Source organism: Dendrobates tinctorius, unplaced genomic scaffold (assembly GCF_039654945.1).
Source record: "Dendrobates tinctorius isolate UK_male_01 unplaced genomic scaffold, ASM3965494v1 ptg000022l, whole genome shotgun sequence".
Lineage (NCBI taxonomy): Eukaryota > Metazoa > Chordata > Amphibia > Anura > Dendrobatidae > Dendrobates > Dendrobates tinctorius.
This window is the reverse complement of record NW_027361690.1, coordinates 118,088,902-118,102,878: the sequence shown is the minus strand read 5'-3', so window position 1 is coordinate 118,102,878 and position 13,977 is coordinate 118,088,902.

Sequence of the window (13,977 nt, the reverse complement as noted above, 5' to 3'; positions counted from 1 at the left end):
TTCTACCATCATAAAAAGGTAAATCGTTTCCCAACTGCAAGAGCTTCTTCATGAAAAAAAAACAATTTAGTGCATTTATGTGGCGCCCCTGAGGGTTCAGTCGCCACAGAGGTACTGCACCTCCTCCTGAGGTGTAGTATCCCACTCCTCAGGTAAGATGGGAACACCTGACCAGACTCCAGCACCTGCACCCCGCTCGGAAACCTTAGAACAGCAGAGCACCCTCTATGGCCCCTGCTTGGTTCATGAAGGGTGCTGGGAGGTTGCTGGAGCTTAGATTGCACTATAGAGGGGAAAGCTGACAGGAAGTTAGGCAGATGGATGGAAACCCCAGAGATGGATGGAGTGAAAGGACGTAGATGCAGCAGCCTCCTGTGAGCTGGAGCTGCTGGCAAGGAAAGAGAGAAAGGGAAGGATTAGTTCTTCATAAAGAAGATAGAACAAAATGGAAGGTGAGGAGGAGAGAGCTGGGGACTAGGGCTAGAGCAGAGCCCTTCCCTTAGTTTAATGCACCAAAGGCCGGGTGGTGGTATCCAAGGCTGTGTGTGATACTAATGATCCTACAGCTGAAACCAGAGGAATAAAAGTTGAGACCACGTTATTCCCACCTAAGACTCGACAACACAGCAGCAACGTGTGTGAGCCAGGACATGATTATAAGGAGTCCCCGAAGTAGGCTACAGCTGCCTGTCATGTGAGTGGAGTTATAAGTAAAGTAACAGCAAGAAAGAGGAACTTGAGTGTAATTCATAACTACAAGTACTTCAGATTAGCGCAGAAAGGAGACGTTCAGAAAAGGCACATTTGGAAGGGAGTGCTGGAAGGGTGTATTCCATCTGCCTGGGAGTTGGCTGAGCCCCTGACCTGGAGGACACAGCACAGAAGCGGGCACCTGTCTATGCCAGAAACGTGAGTAAAGCATTGGAACTGCATTCAGCTGTGTCATTGTCTTCTTCCTGCACCAACCCCTTCAGAACTGTAACATCTCTGTGCCTAAACACTACATCATCTACCTTAACATCTATTACCACTGCCCTGGGACTACAGCTCTGCCTGTGGAGAGCTATTACACCTCTGCTGCATCATACCATCTATCCCAGAGGATCTGCACTGCAGTGCTGGTCACCTCTGACCAGATACCACAGGTGGCGTCACAAACTTATCTATATATATAATTGCCTTAAATTGTCTGTCATCCACTTCCGTCTGGATGTCCCCGAATCCCACAATCCACTGCGCCACACCGGAAGTACGCCGACCGCCATTTTGGTACACCCAAGTGATGCTGCCTCGATCCAGGACGAAGCTGCAATCTCAACCGCCGCTTGGATCCCAGCTGCCGCTCGGATCCAGGCCACTGCTGCGATCCCAACTGCCTCTGGGATTTCAGTTGCTGCTCGGATCCAGGCTGCCGCTGCGATCCTGACCACCGCTGAGATCCTGCCCACTGCTTGGATCACAGCTGTCGCTTGGATCCCAGCTGCTGCTCAACTCCAGGCCGCCGCTGCAATCATGAGGCTGTGAAAGGGGTGTAACAAGGGGGGTATAACGAGAGGGGTGTAATAAAGCGGGCACAATGAGAGGGTGTAATGAGGGGGGAGTAATGAGAGGGATGCCGCTGCAGGACCCCCACCAGCACCCACTGCCTGACTACACGCGCCGGATCCCGCCGCTGCCTGCCCACCCACCTCCGTGCAGTCACAGTCGTCAGGAAAGACCGCGGCTTGAGGCCTGTGCTGGAGATTGGGTGCGGCCACCCTCTGGAGGCGCCGCACACCATCTCCAGCACAGACCGCAAAGCACCGTCTTTCCTGCCGGTTGTGACTGCACGGAAGTGGGTGGGCTGCCACCCCCAGCGCCACAAAGCTGCCCCCATCATGCGATAGCATCGGGCACACATCTAGTCCATACATAAACTTTATTCAATTCCACCTATTTTACATGGACACTCAGGGCCACGGACCAGGTCACCGCCACTGCAACACATCCCCTTTGAGACACCGGCCCGGTACCGAGTAAGTGTGAACTCCCCACTTGCCCTGTGGGTGATCCATTTGTTCAAAACAGCAATTGGCATGATGCCATCTGATACACACAAGATTGTTATTTATGCTGACAAAACGCCTGCTGGAGAACATGTGCGAAGATTTAATGCTCCAACTATAGACGAAGTGGCAATTGTTATAGTCGGTGATCAATTCCAACCTAGAGATATTGTTCTTCATTGGAGAAACGATCAATTGAAAAAAGTTGCAGAAACTCATCAATGCTACAATGCCCTGCAATATCCAATCATTTTTTGGGATGGTGCCGATGGATATCACTTCAACGTTAAGATGATAAATCCAGTCAGTGGCGAACAAACAAATATGAAATGCAGCGCAATTAACTATTATTCATACCGATTACTGATTCGAGAGAATGAAGACAATCACATTTTCAAATGCCAAGAATTGTGTCACCAATACCTAGTAGATATGTATGCAAATATCGAAACAGAACGTTTGATATTTATCCATTTGCATCAGACCAAGCTTCACTCTGAAGAGCACATTCATTTGTGTGATGCAGTTGTGAATGACGGTAATACAACCAACGTTGGAAGACTAATGATTTTGCCATCTTTATATACAGTCCACGTCATATGCATGAGTACGCTCAAGATGCAAGTGCGTATGTTCATCACAACGGGCATCCAGACCAATTCATTACATTCACATGTCATCCAGCTTGTGATGATATACAGCAGCTCTAAAGCCCCCGTTACACACTGCGATATCACTCGCAATATCGCTGTAAAGTCACCGATTTTGTGACGTAGCAGCGATATTGCTAGCGATATCGCTGCATGTGATACTTACCTCCGACCGGCTCCCCCGCTGGTTATCGCTGATCGCGCGAGAAGCTCCTGGACCATTCCTCGTCGGCCACTTCCTGCGGCGCCGACGAGCGACGCGTGGAGCCAGGCGGGAGGACGCAGGATCGCCGCGTCTGACAGGTAAGTAGCGACCCCCGATCCCTGCGATGTCGCTGGTGAGATCTGCCTGTGTGGCAGCTCACTAGCGACCACCTAGCGATTCACCAGCGATCCTGACCACGTCATATCGCTAGTCGGGATCGCTGGTGCATAGCTAGGTGTAACGGTACCCTTACTTCCTGGGCGATTGCCAGTGGATAGGCATGACATCACAACACATGTTTTCAGATAGAAGCTAAAATCGCTGACGAATTTCATGGTAAAACATGAAGTGTTTGGGTCTGTGCGCTGCTGGATGTACTTAGTGGAATGGCAAAAGAGAGGATTGCACACACACATATACTAATCTGGATCTATAACAAAATCACTTCAAATGAAATCGATGATGTAATATGAGATACTCGATAGCAACGTCGATAAGGATTTGTATTAAGCTGTGACGAAAAATATGATGCATGGACGTTGCGGTACACTGAATCCAAATTCACCATGCATGATAGATGGAAAATGCGCTAAGCGTTATTCTCGAACATTAGTATCCAACACAGTTACAGGAAACCATGGGAAGAAGATCAGCAGATGGCAGTAAATTAGCAATCATACAAATGTGAAACGGTGACATCGAAGTGGATAACTGGTGGGTTGTTCCATATTCGCCTTTTCTATCAAAAACACACAAAACGCACATAAACGTGGAATACTGTAACTTCGTTAAATCATTCAAATACATTGGTAAGTACGTGAATAAAGACATCGACATTGACAGTTTTTGGAATGGAACCAGAAAGAGGTGATAGGAATGCGGTCATACATATAGATGAAATCACACCGTATCAGGCTGGAAGATACATAAGCAGCAATGAAGCTGTATGGCAAATTTTTTCATTTCCCAATATGAACAAAGTCCAGTTGTTGTTCACTTAGCAGTACATCTAGAAAATGGACAACGTGTTTATTTCACAGCTGCAAATGAGCAACAAATAGCCCTGAATCCACCGGCTATAGCGTTAACTGCTTTCTTCACGTTATGTTGAAATGATGCGTTTGCGAAAACTGCTGCATTTAGAAGTGCTTACGTATTACACATGAGATGCAAGTAGAAAATCATTTGAATGACGCAAACGAGGAGAGCCAGTCGACGGACAACCTGGCATATCCAAAAAAACTACGATAGGCAGACAGTACACCATGCATCCCAATCAAGATGAATGCTTTTTTCTTTTCATGCTGTTGCTGGGATAATTTAGCGAATCCTGCTTTGAGCAGGGGGTTGGACCAGATGGCCCAGGAGGTCCCTTCCAACTCTACCATTCTATGATTCTATGATTCTATGTTAAATGTGCCCGGTCCAATGTTTTTCCAGCAATTGTGAATTGTCAACGGCATTCCACATTCCACTTTGCGCAGTGCATGTCAAGCTCTGAATTTATTGGAGAATGACCAACATGCGTGCAACATGTCACCATCACATCCAAATCAAATTCGTGCATTGTTTGCAATCAAATTGACTGCCTGCTCTCCTTCATCTCCAGCTGAGTTTTGGGAGAAATATAAATCGCACATGGCTGAAGATATTTTCCATCGAATACACAAGGAAAATTCAAATATGAACACGGATTTCACAGCAGAAATCTACAATGAAGCGTTGATAATGATTGAAGATTTGTGGTTAGAAATTGCCAACAAAGTTCTCAATCAATTGGGAATGCCATCAGGGCCGGACTGGGACTAAAATTCAGCCCTGGCATTTGAAGTTACACAGGCCCACTAGTCACATGGTGACTATATAATATCTTTGTACACTTGTAGTTTACAAGAAGTGAGAGGAGATTAACACGACTATATAACATGTAGTCACAGCTGTGCCCAGTATTTCAGCTCAGTCCTATTTATTGCTTTTAGGTACAGTACTCCTCCCAAATCTCTGTCCCCTTTTGTATGCATGATTACAGAATTCCTGGCAGAACTGCTATCCATTGGGCAACCAGACCCCCTGGTCATAGCCGCCCCTATCATACCTCCCAACTTTTGAAGAAGGGAAAGATGGCAAATTTTGGCCACGCCCAGCCACACCCATTTCACAACTAGTCACACCCATGTCCACACCTAATCGCACCCATTTAGCACTGCTGATCACACTGACTGGTACTGAGGGCACAGTGGCTGGCATTATGGGCACACTGACTGGCACTAAGGAAGAGAGAAAACAGAGAGAGAGAGAAAAAAAAAACAGAGAGAACGAGAAAGAAAGGGGAAAGAAAGAAAGAACAGTGAGAGACAAAGAAAGAACAGAGAGAGACAGAGAAAGAACAGAGAGAAAGAAAGAAGTAAAGAAAAGAAAGAAAGAACAGAGAGAAAGAGAGGAAAGAAAAAGAAAGAAAGAGGGGAAGAAAGAACAGAGAGAGAAAGAAAATGAGGGAAAGACAGAACAGAGAATGAAAGAACAGAGAAAGAAAGAAAAAGAGAGAAAGAAATAAAGAAAGATTCTACAAAGATACTATAGCAGCCCGGCTCCCATTGTAGTGCCCACCTGAGCCTCCCGGTGCAGGACCTATCATGATCCGCTCACATGGCCGGCATCACCGATTCCAAGGCGATCCTGCTGTCTGCGCTGTCAGAGGAGGACACGGTGATGGATCTGAAGCATTCCTAGTTCCGTCACAATCTCCTCAAGAAATTATCTCATTTCCGGTCAGCTTCCAGCACATCACTCCTCGGGGCTCCGCCGTGTACTCCTGTGTCCGTGGGAAAAGCCCGCTTTGTATGCTTTGTACACATATGGCTCCACTCCGTACACACACGGCTCCGCTCCGTATACCCCATACACACGCGGCTCCGCTCCGTACACCTCGTACACACGGCTCCGCTCCGTACACCTCGTACACGTGCGGCTCCTCTCCGTACACCTCGTACACGCGCAGCTCCTCTCTGTACACCTCGTACACGCGCGGCTCCGCTCCGTACACCTCGTACACGCGCGGCTCCGCTCCGTACACCTCGTACACACGGCTCCGCTCCGTACACCTCGTACACGCGCGGCTCCTCTCCGTACACCTCGTACACGCGCGGCTCCTCTCCGTACACCTCGTACACGCGCGGCTCCGCTCCGTATACCCCGTACACGCGCGGCTCCGCTCCGTACACCTCGTACACACACGGCTCCTCTCCGTACACCTCGTACACGCGTGGCTCCTCTCCGTACACCTCGTACACGCGCGGCTCCGCTCCGTACACCTCGTACACGCGCGGCTCCGCTCCGTACACCTCGTACACGCGCGGCTCCGCTCCATACACCTCGTACACGCGCGGCTCCGCTCCGTACACCTCGTACACACTGCTCCGCTCTGTACACCTCGTACACCTGCGGCTCCGTTCCGTACACCTCGTACACACGGCTCCGCTCCGTACACCTCGTACACCCGCGGCTCCGTTCCGTACACCTCGTACACACGGCTCCGCTCCGTACACCTCGTACACACACGGCTCCGCTCCGTACACCTCGTACACACTGCTCCGCTCCGTACACCTCGTACACACACGGCTCTGCTCCGTACACCTCGTACACACACGGCTCTGTTCCGTACACCTCGTACACACATGGCTCCGCTCCGTACACCTCGTACACACGGCTCCGCTCCGTACACCTCGTACACATGGCTCCGCTCCGTACACCTCGTACACGCGCGGCTCCTCTCCGTACACCTCGTACACGCGCAGCTCCTCTCCGTACACCTCGTACACGCGCGGCTCCGCTCCGTACACCTCGTACATGCGCGGCTCCGCTCCGTACACCTCGTACACACGGCTCCGCTCCGTACACCTCGTACACACGGCTCCGCTCCGTACACCTCGTACACGCGCGGCTCCTCTCGTACACGCGTGGCTCCTCTCCGTACACCTCGTACACGCGCGGCTCCGCTCCGTATACCCCGTACACACTTGGCTCCGCTCCGTACACCTCGTACACGCGCGGCTCCTCTCCGTACACCTCGTACACGCGCGGCTCCTCTCCGTACACCTCGTACACGCGCGGCTCCGCTCCGTACACCTCGTACACGCGCGGCTCCGCTCCGTACACCTCGTACACGCGCGGCTCCGCTCCGTACACCTCGTACACACTGCTCCGCTCCGTACACCTCGTACACCCGCGGCTCCATTCCGTACACCTCGTACACACGGCTCCGCTCCGTACACCTCGTACACCCGCGGCTCCGTTCCGTACACCTCGCACACACGGCTCTGCTCCGTACACCTCGTACACACACGGCTCCGTTCCGGACACCTCGTACACACGGCTCCGCTCCGTACACCTCGTCCACACACGGCTCTGCTCCATACACCTCGTACACACACGGCTCCGTTCCGTACACCTCGTACACACGACTCCGCTCCGTACACCTCATACACACACAGCTCTGCTACATCCACACTGTAAATCCTGACCCCACACATACTTACCTCAACCAGCACCATGACAACAGCAAAGCAGAGTCTTGCAGACGGTAGAGGCAAGGCTGAGCGCACAGGACCTGTGATGAGGTCACAGGAGGGGCGGAGTCAGGGGTGACATGATCGGGGGGTCTGGACAAAGGCTCCTGATCATGTGACCCCCTGACTCCTCCCCTCCTGTGACCTCATCACAGGTCCTGCGAACAGAGCGAGCAGGCAAGCGAGTGCGACGCTGTGAGTGGCTGTGAGTGGCTGTGAGTGGCTGCGGGGGGGGTCTCATGCTAAGGCGAGGATGGGGTGCGTGGCGGCTTATCTCCCTGCAGTGCGGGAGGAACTTGAAACTATCACCGCCGTGCCCGCAGAGGGCCGGCGGCAGGAGCAACAGTGGCCGCAGCAGCTGGCAAGCGGCCCACGTGACAGCGGCCCAGCGGGAAAATGCCCGGTTGGTTATATTGCCAATCCGGGCCTGAATGCCATCACCGGCCCGCTGCTGCTTCGTTCGATGTTGAATTGGTGCGTGAACAAAATTACAGGATGAGTGATCTTTTGTGTTATGTGCAATCAAATATTCCTAAGCTAACGCCTGAGCACAAAGGCATTTACGATCAAAGAATGCAAAATGTCAATAACGGGGTTGAAGAAATCTTCGTAGATGCACCAGGAGGAACTGGTAAAACGTTCCTAGTTATATTGATTCTGGCAGCAATTCGATCCCAAAATGACATGGCCTTAACTCTTGCGCCTTCCGGAATAGCTTTGACATTGCTACCAGGTGGAAGAACTACTCATTCCGCTTTGAAATTGCCATTGAACATACAATTCATTGAAACTCCCACGTGCAGCATTTCCAAAGCATCCGGCATGGGAAAAGTATTGCAGAAATGCAAACTTAATCTTTGGGATGAATGCACAAAGATGCACAAAAAAAAAAATCGCTCGAGGCAGTTGATCAATCATTGCAAGATTTGCGTGGAAACATCAGACCATCTGGTAATGCATTAATATTGCTTGCAGGAGATTTCAGACAAACATTACCTGTAATTCCTCGATCGACACCAGCAGACAAAAATAAATGCTTGCCTGAAATACTATACTTTGTGGCGACACGTAAAGACGTTAAAATTAACTACAAATATGCGTGTCCAACTGCAAAATGATCGATCAGGTGAGATATTCTCGCATCAATTGCTGGAAATTGGGAAGGAAAGGTGCCGGTTGATCCAACCTCAGGACGAATTTCACTGCTTCATAACTTCTACAATTTAGTGGCGTCAAAAGAAGAATTGATTGAAAAAGTATTTCCCAATATTCAAACTAATTATAAGAATCACGATTGGCTGAGTGAACGAGCTATTCTTGCGGCCAAGAACAAAGATGTCTAAGAACTTAACAATATTATTCAGTGTAACATTCAAAGCGAGGCAGTCACATATGAGTCTGTCCACACTGCTGTGGAGGCAGATAAAGCATTATCCAACAGAATTTTTAAAATCACTTGTTCTGCCCGGGATGCCACCGCACGTACTGCAATTGAAAATCGGTGTGCCAATTATGATGTTGCGAAATATCAACCAGCCAAATCTTTGCAACAGCACTCAGCTTGCAGTAAAAGAATTAATGAGCAATGTCGTAGAAGCAACAATCTTGACAGGACCTTTCAAAGGTGAAGATGTCCTTATTCCTCGCTTTTCTATGATTCCAACGGATATGCCATTTCAATTTAAGAGATTGCAATTCCCAATTCGATTGGTGTTTGCAATCACCATCAACAATGCTCAGGGCCAATCTTTAGAATTGTGTGGTTTAGGGCTCATACTCACTTGCGAGAGACTGCACGATTCTCGTGCGAGTCTCTCGCATGAAAACCTGGCACTGCTGCCGGCACTCGGACCGGAGCGAGCGGCTGCATAGAAATATATGTAGCTGCACGCTCCGGTCCGAGTGCCGGCGGCAGTGCCGGGTTTTCATGCGAGACACGCACGAGAATCGTGCGGGTCTCTCGCAAGTAAGTATGAGCCCTGAGATCTAGACAAGGATTGCTTCTCACATGGACAATTATACGTTGTGTGTTCTAGAGTCGGCAAACTAGACAACCTCTATATCTACACAGACAATGGAACAACAATGGAACACACAAGCATTGTAAAAGAAAACATATAAGAAACGTGTGTTTTCTCTTTTCTTTTTTCATTTAACCAGACTGAGCCACAGCAACACGTGGCCAGGTACAGCAAGTAAAAAAATAAAAAACAAGGAAAAAATGTTGCTTTATCAACATACTGCCAAACAAAAAGTGGAATAAGACGCAATTAAAAAGATGAATATATATATAAACATGGTACTGCTAAAAGCATTGTCTTGTCCCACATAAAAAAAAGTCGCCATAGAGCTCCATTAGCAGAAAAAGAAAAAGTTATAGATCTCAGAATAAAGCGATGCAAAAACAATTATTTTTTCTATAAAGTAGTATTTATTGTGTTAAAGCGCCAAAAAATAAAATATATATGCATTTTGCAGATTATTAGATGCACCGGATTGTAAGACGCACTCCACATTTTGAGGAGAAAAATAGGAAAAAAACCCTTTTTTTTAACAAAATGATGGTGCCTCTTATTGCTTAGCGGGGGTGGTGGCTGCAGTGAAGTGGGGTCCCGGTGTCGATGCTGGAAGAGGCAAGAGTGGCACGTTGCTGCAGGCTGGGATGTGGGGATGTTCCGATGTGCGCCGTTATGGGTTAAAATGTCTGCAGTGCTCTGTGGTGTGGGGGGGCTCCGCTGGCATTTTGTGAAAGCCCAGAGCCCCTGGCATATCCATTACTGCAATGCAGTGGCCTCCGGGAAATTGGCCCCGGGGTGGCGCATGTTCAGACTGAGATCTCGGTAATTAGATCTCGGGTGCCGAGATCTCATCCCCCGAGATCTCGGGATGAGATCTCATTGCCGAGTTCTCAATCTGAGTATGAGCTGCCCCTGGCGGCCATTTTCCCAGAGGCCACCTCATTGCATTAATGGACGTGCGGAGGGCTACGGGAAAATGGCTGCTGGGGGCGGCGCATGCTCAGATTGAGATCTTGGCAATGAGATCTTGGGTACCGAGATCTCAAACTGAGCATGCACTGCCCTCAGCAGCCATTTTCCCGGAGGCCACCGCATCGCAGTAATGATTATGCAGGGGCTCCTGGCTTTCACAAAATGCCGGCGGAGCCCCGCTGAACCTCAGAGCACTGCAGCCATTTTCACTCACAGCAGCACATATTGGAACACCCCCTCATCACAACCTGTGGCCTGCAGCAACGCGCCACTCTTTCCTCCTCCAGCAGCGACACTGGGACCCTGCTCCACCATGGCTGGTAAGGAACAGTTGGGAAAAAAAGTATTTACTCAGCCACCAATTGTGCAAGTTCTCACACTTAAAAAGATGGTCTATAATTGAGATCATAGGTAGACCACAACTATGAGAGTCAAAATGAGAAAAAAAAATCCAGAAAATCACCTTGTCTGATTTGGAAAGATTTATTTTGCAAATTATGGTGGAAAATCAGTAATTGGTCACCTTAAAACATGCAAGATTTCTGGCTATCACAGACATGTATCTTCTTCATTAAGAGGCTCCTCTGTCCTCCACTCATTACCTGTAGTAATGTCATCTGTTTGAACTTGTTATCATTATAAAAGACACCTGTCCACAACCTCAAACAGTCACACTCCAATTTTCACTATGGCGAAGACCAAAGAGCTGTCGAAGGACACCATAAACAAAATTGTAGCCCTGCACCAGGCTGGGAAGACTGAATCTGCAATAGGCAAGCAGCTTGGTGTGATGAAATCAACTGTGAGAGCAATAATAAGAAAATGGAAGACATACAATACCACTGATAATCTCCCTCGATCTGGGGCTCCATGCAAGACCTTGACCCGTGGGGTCAAAATGATCACAAGAATGGTGACCAAAAATTCCAGAACCACATGGAGGGACCAAGTGAATGACCTGCATAGAGCTGGGACCACCGTAACAAAGGCTACCATCAGTAACACGCTACGCCACCAGGGACTCAGATCTTGCAGCGCCAGATGTGCCCCCCTGCTTAATCCAGTACATGTCCGGGCCCGTCTGAAGTTTGCTAGAGAGCATTTGGATTATCCAGAAGAGTATTGGGAGAATTTCATATGGTCTGATGAAACCAAAGTAAAACAATTTGGTAGAAACAAAACTCATTGTGTTTGGAGGAGACAGAATGCTGAGCTGCATCCAAAGAACACCATACCTACTGTGAAGCATGGGGGTGGCAATATCATGCTTTGGGGCTGTTTCACTGCAAAGGGAACAGGACAACTGATCCATGTATATGAAAGAATGAATAGGACCATGTATTGTGAGATTTTGAGTGCAAACCTCCTTCCATCAGCAAGGGCATTGAAGATGAAACATGGATGTGTCTTTCCGCATTATAATGATCCTAAGCACACCACCAGGGCAACGAAGGTGTGGCTTTGTAAGAAGCATATGAAGGTCCTGGAGTGGCCTAGCCAGTCTCCAGATCTCAACCCCATAGAAAACCTTTGGAAGGATTGGAAAGTTTGTGATGCCAAGCGAGAGTCCCAAAACATCACTGCTCTTGAGCAGATCTGCATGGAGGAATGGGCCAACATACCACCAACAGTGTCTGCCAACCTTGTGAAGACTTACAGAAAACATTTAATATCTGTCATTGCCAACAAAGGATATACACTGCTCAAAAAAAATAAAGGGAACACTTGTACAACAGAATATAACTCCAAGTTAATCAAACTTTTGTGAAATTAAACTGTCCACTTAGGAAGCAACACTGATTGACAATCAATTTCACATGCTGTTGTGCAAATGGAATAGACAACAGATGGAAATTATTGTCAATTATCAAGACACCCTTAATAAAGGAGTGGTTCTGCAGGTGGGGACCACAGACCACATCTCAGTACCAATGCTTTCTGGCTGATGTTTTGGTCACTTTTGAATGTTGGTTGTGCTTTCACACTCGTGGTAGCCTGAAACGGACTCTACAACCCACACAAGTGGCTCAGGTAGTGCAGCTCATCCAGGATGGCACATCAATGTGAGCTGTGGCAAGAAGGTTTGCTGTGTCTGTCAGCATAGTGTCCAGAGGCTGGAGGCGCTATCAGGAGACAGGCCAGTACACCAGTAGATGTGGAGGGGGCCATAGAAGGGCAATAACCCAGCAGCAGGACCGCTACCTCCGCCTTTGTGCAAGGAGGAACAGCACTGCCAGAGCCCTGCAAAATGACCTCCAGCAGGCCATAAATGTGCATGAGTCTGCACAAACAGTTAGAAACTGACTCCATGAGTATGGTCTGAGTGCCCCTCTGAGTGCTCATCAAATTTTACATTCAAAAAGTCAAATGATGCTCTTTCTCTTCTGAGCCCTGCTGTGTGCCCAATAAGTAGTTTTATCCCAGACATGAGGTATTTACGTACTCAGGAGAAATTGCACAATAAATTGTATTGTGAAATTTCTCCTGTTACCCTTATGAAAATGAAATATTTGGAGCTAAAAAACATTTTTGTGGGGAAAATGTGATTTACTTAATTTTCATGGCTCAACGTGAAGTACTTATGTGAAGTACCCGGGGGTTCAAAGTGCTCACCACACATCTAAATGCATTCCTTGAGAGGTGTAGTTTCCAAAATAGGGTCACTTGTAGGGGGTTTCCACTGTTTAGCAGAACAGGAGCACTCCAAACGGGACATGGCATCCACTAATGACGCTCTTCCCTTCAGAGCTCTGCCGTATGCCCAAACAGTAGTTTTCGCCAACATATTGGGTATCGGCGAACTCAGGAGATATTGCAAAACAAATTGTATGGTTCAATTTCAACTATTATCCTTATGAAAATGCAGAATTTGGGGTTAAATAACATTTTTGTGAGCATGTTAAATGTTCATTTTTTTCCACATTCCAAAAATTACTGTAAAGCACCTTGAAGTTAATAAACATCTTAAATGTGGTTTTGAGCACCTTGAGGGGTGCAGTTTTTAGAATGGTGTAATCTTTGAGTATTTTTTATCATATAGACCCCTAAGAGTCACTTAAAATGTAATGTGGTCCCCAAAAAAATGGTTTTGTAAATTTTGTTGTAAAAATTAGAAATCGCTGGTCAACTTTTAACCCTTATAACTTCCTAACAAAAAAAATTGTTTCAAAAATTGTGCTGATATAAGATAGACTTGTGGGAAATGTTTTCTATTATCTATTTGGTGTGACATATATCTCTGATTTAACTGCATAAGAATTCAAATTTGTAAATTTTTCAACATTTTCACCAAATTTCAGTTTTTTTCACAAACAAACGCAAGTAATATCAAATAAATTTTACCACTATCATAAAGTACAATACATCTAGAAAAAACATTCTCAGAATCAGTGGGATTTGATGAAGCGTTCCAGAGTTATTACCTCATAAAATGACACTGGTCAGAATTGTAAAAATTGGCCTGGTCATTAATGTGCAAGCCACCTTTGCGGGTAAAAGGGTTAAAATGCTTTCTGCATACAT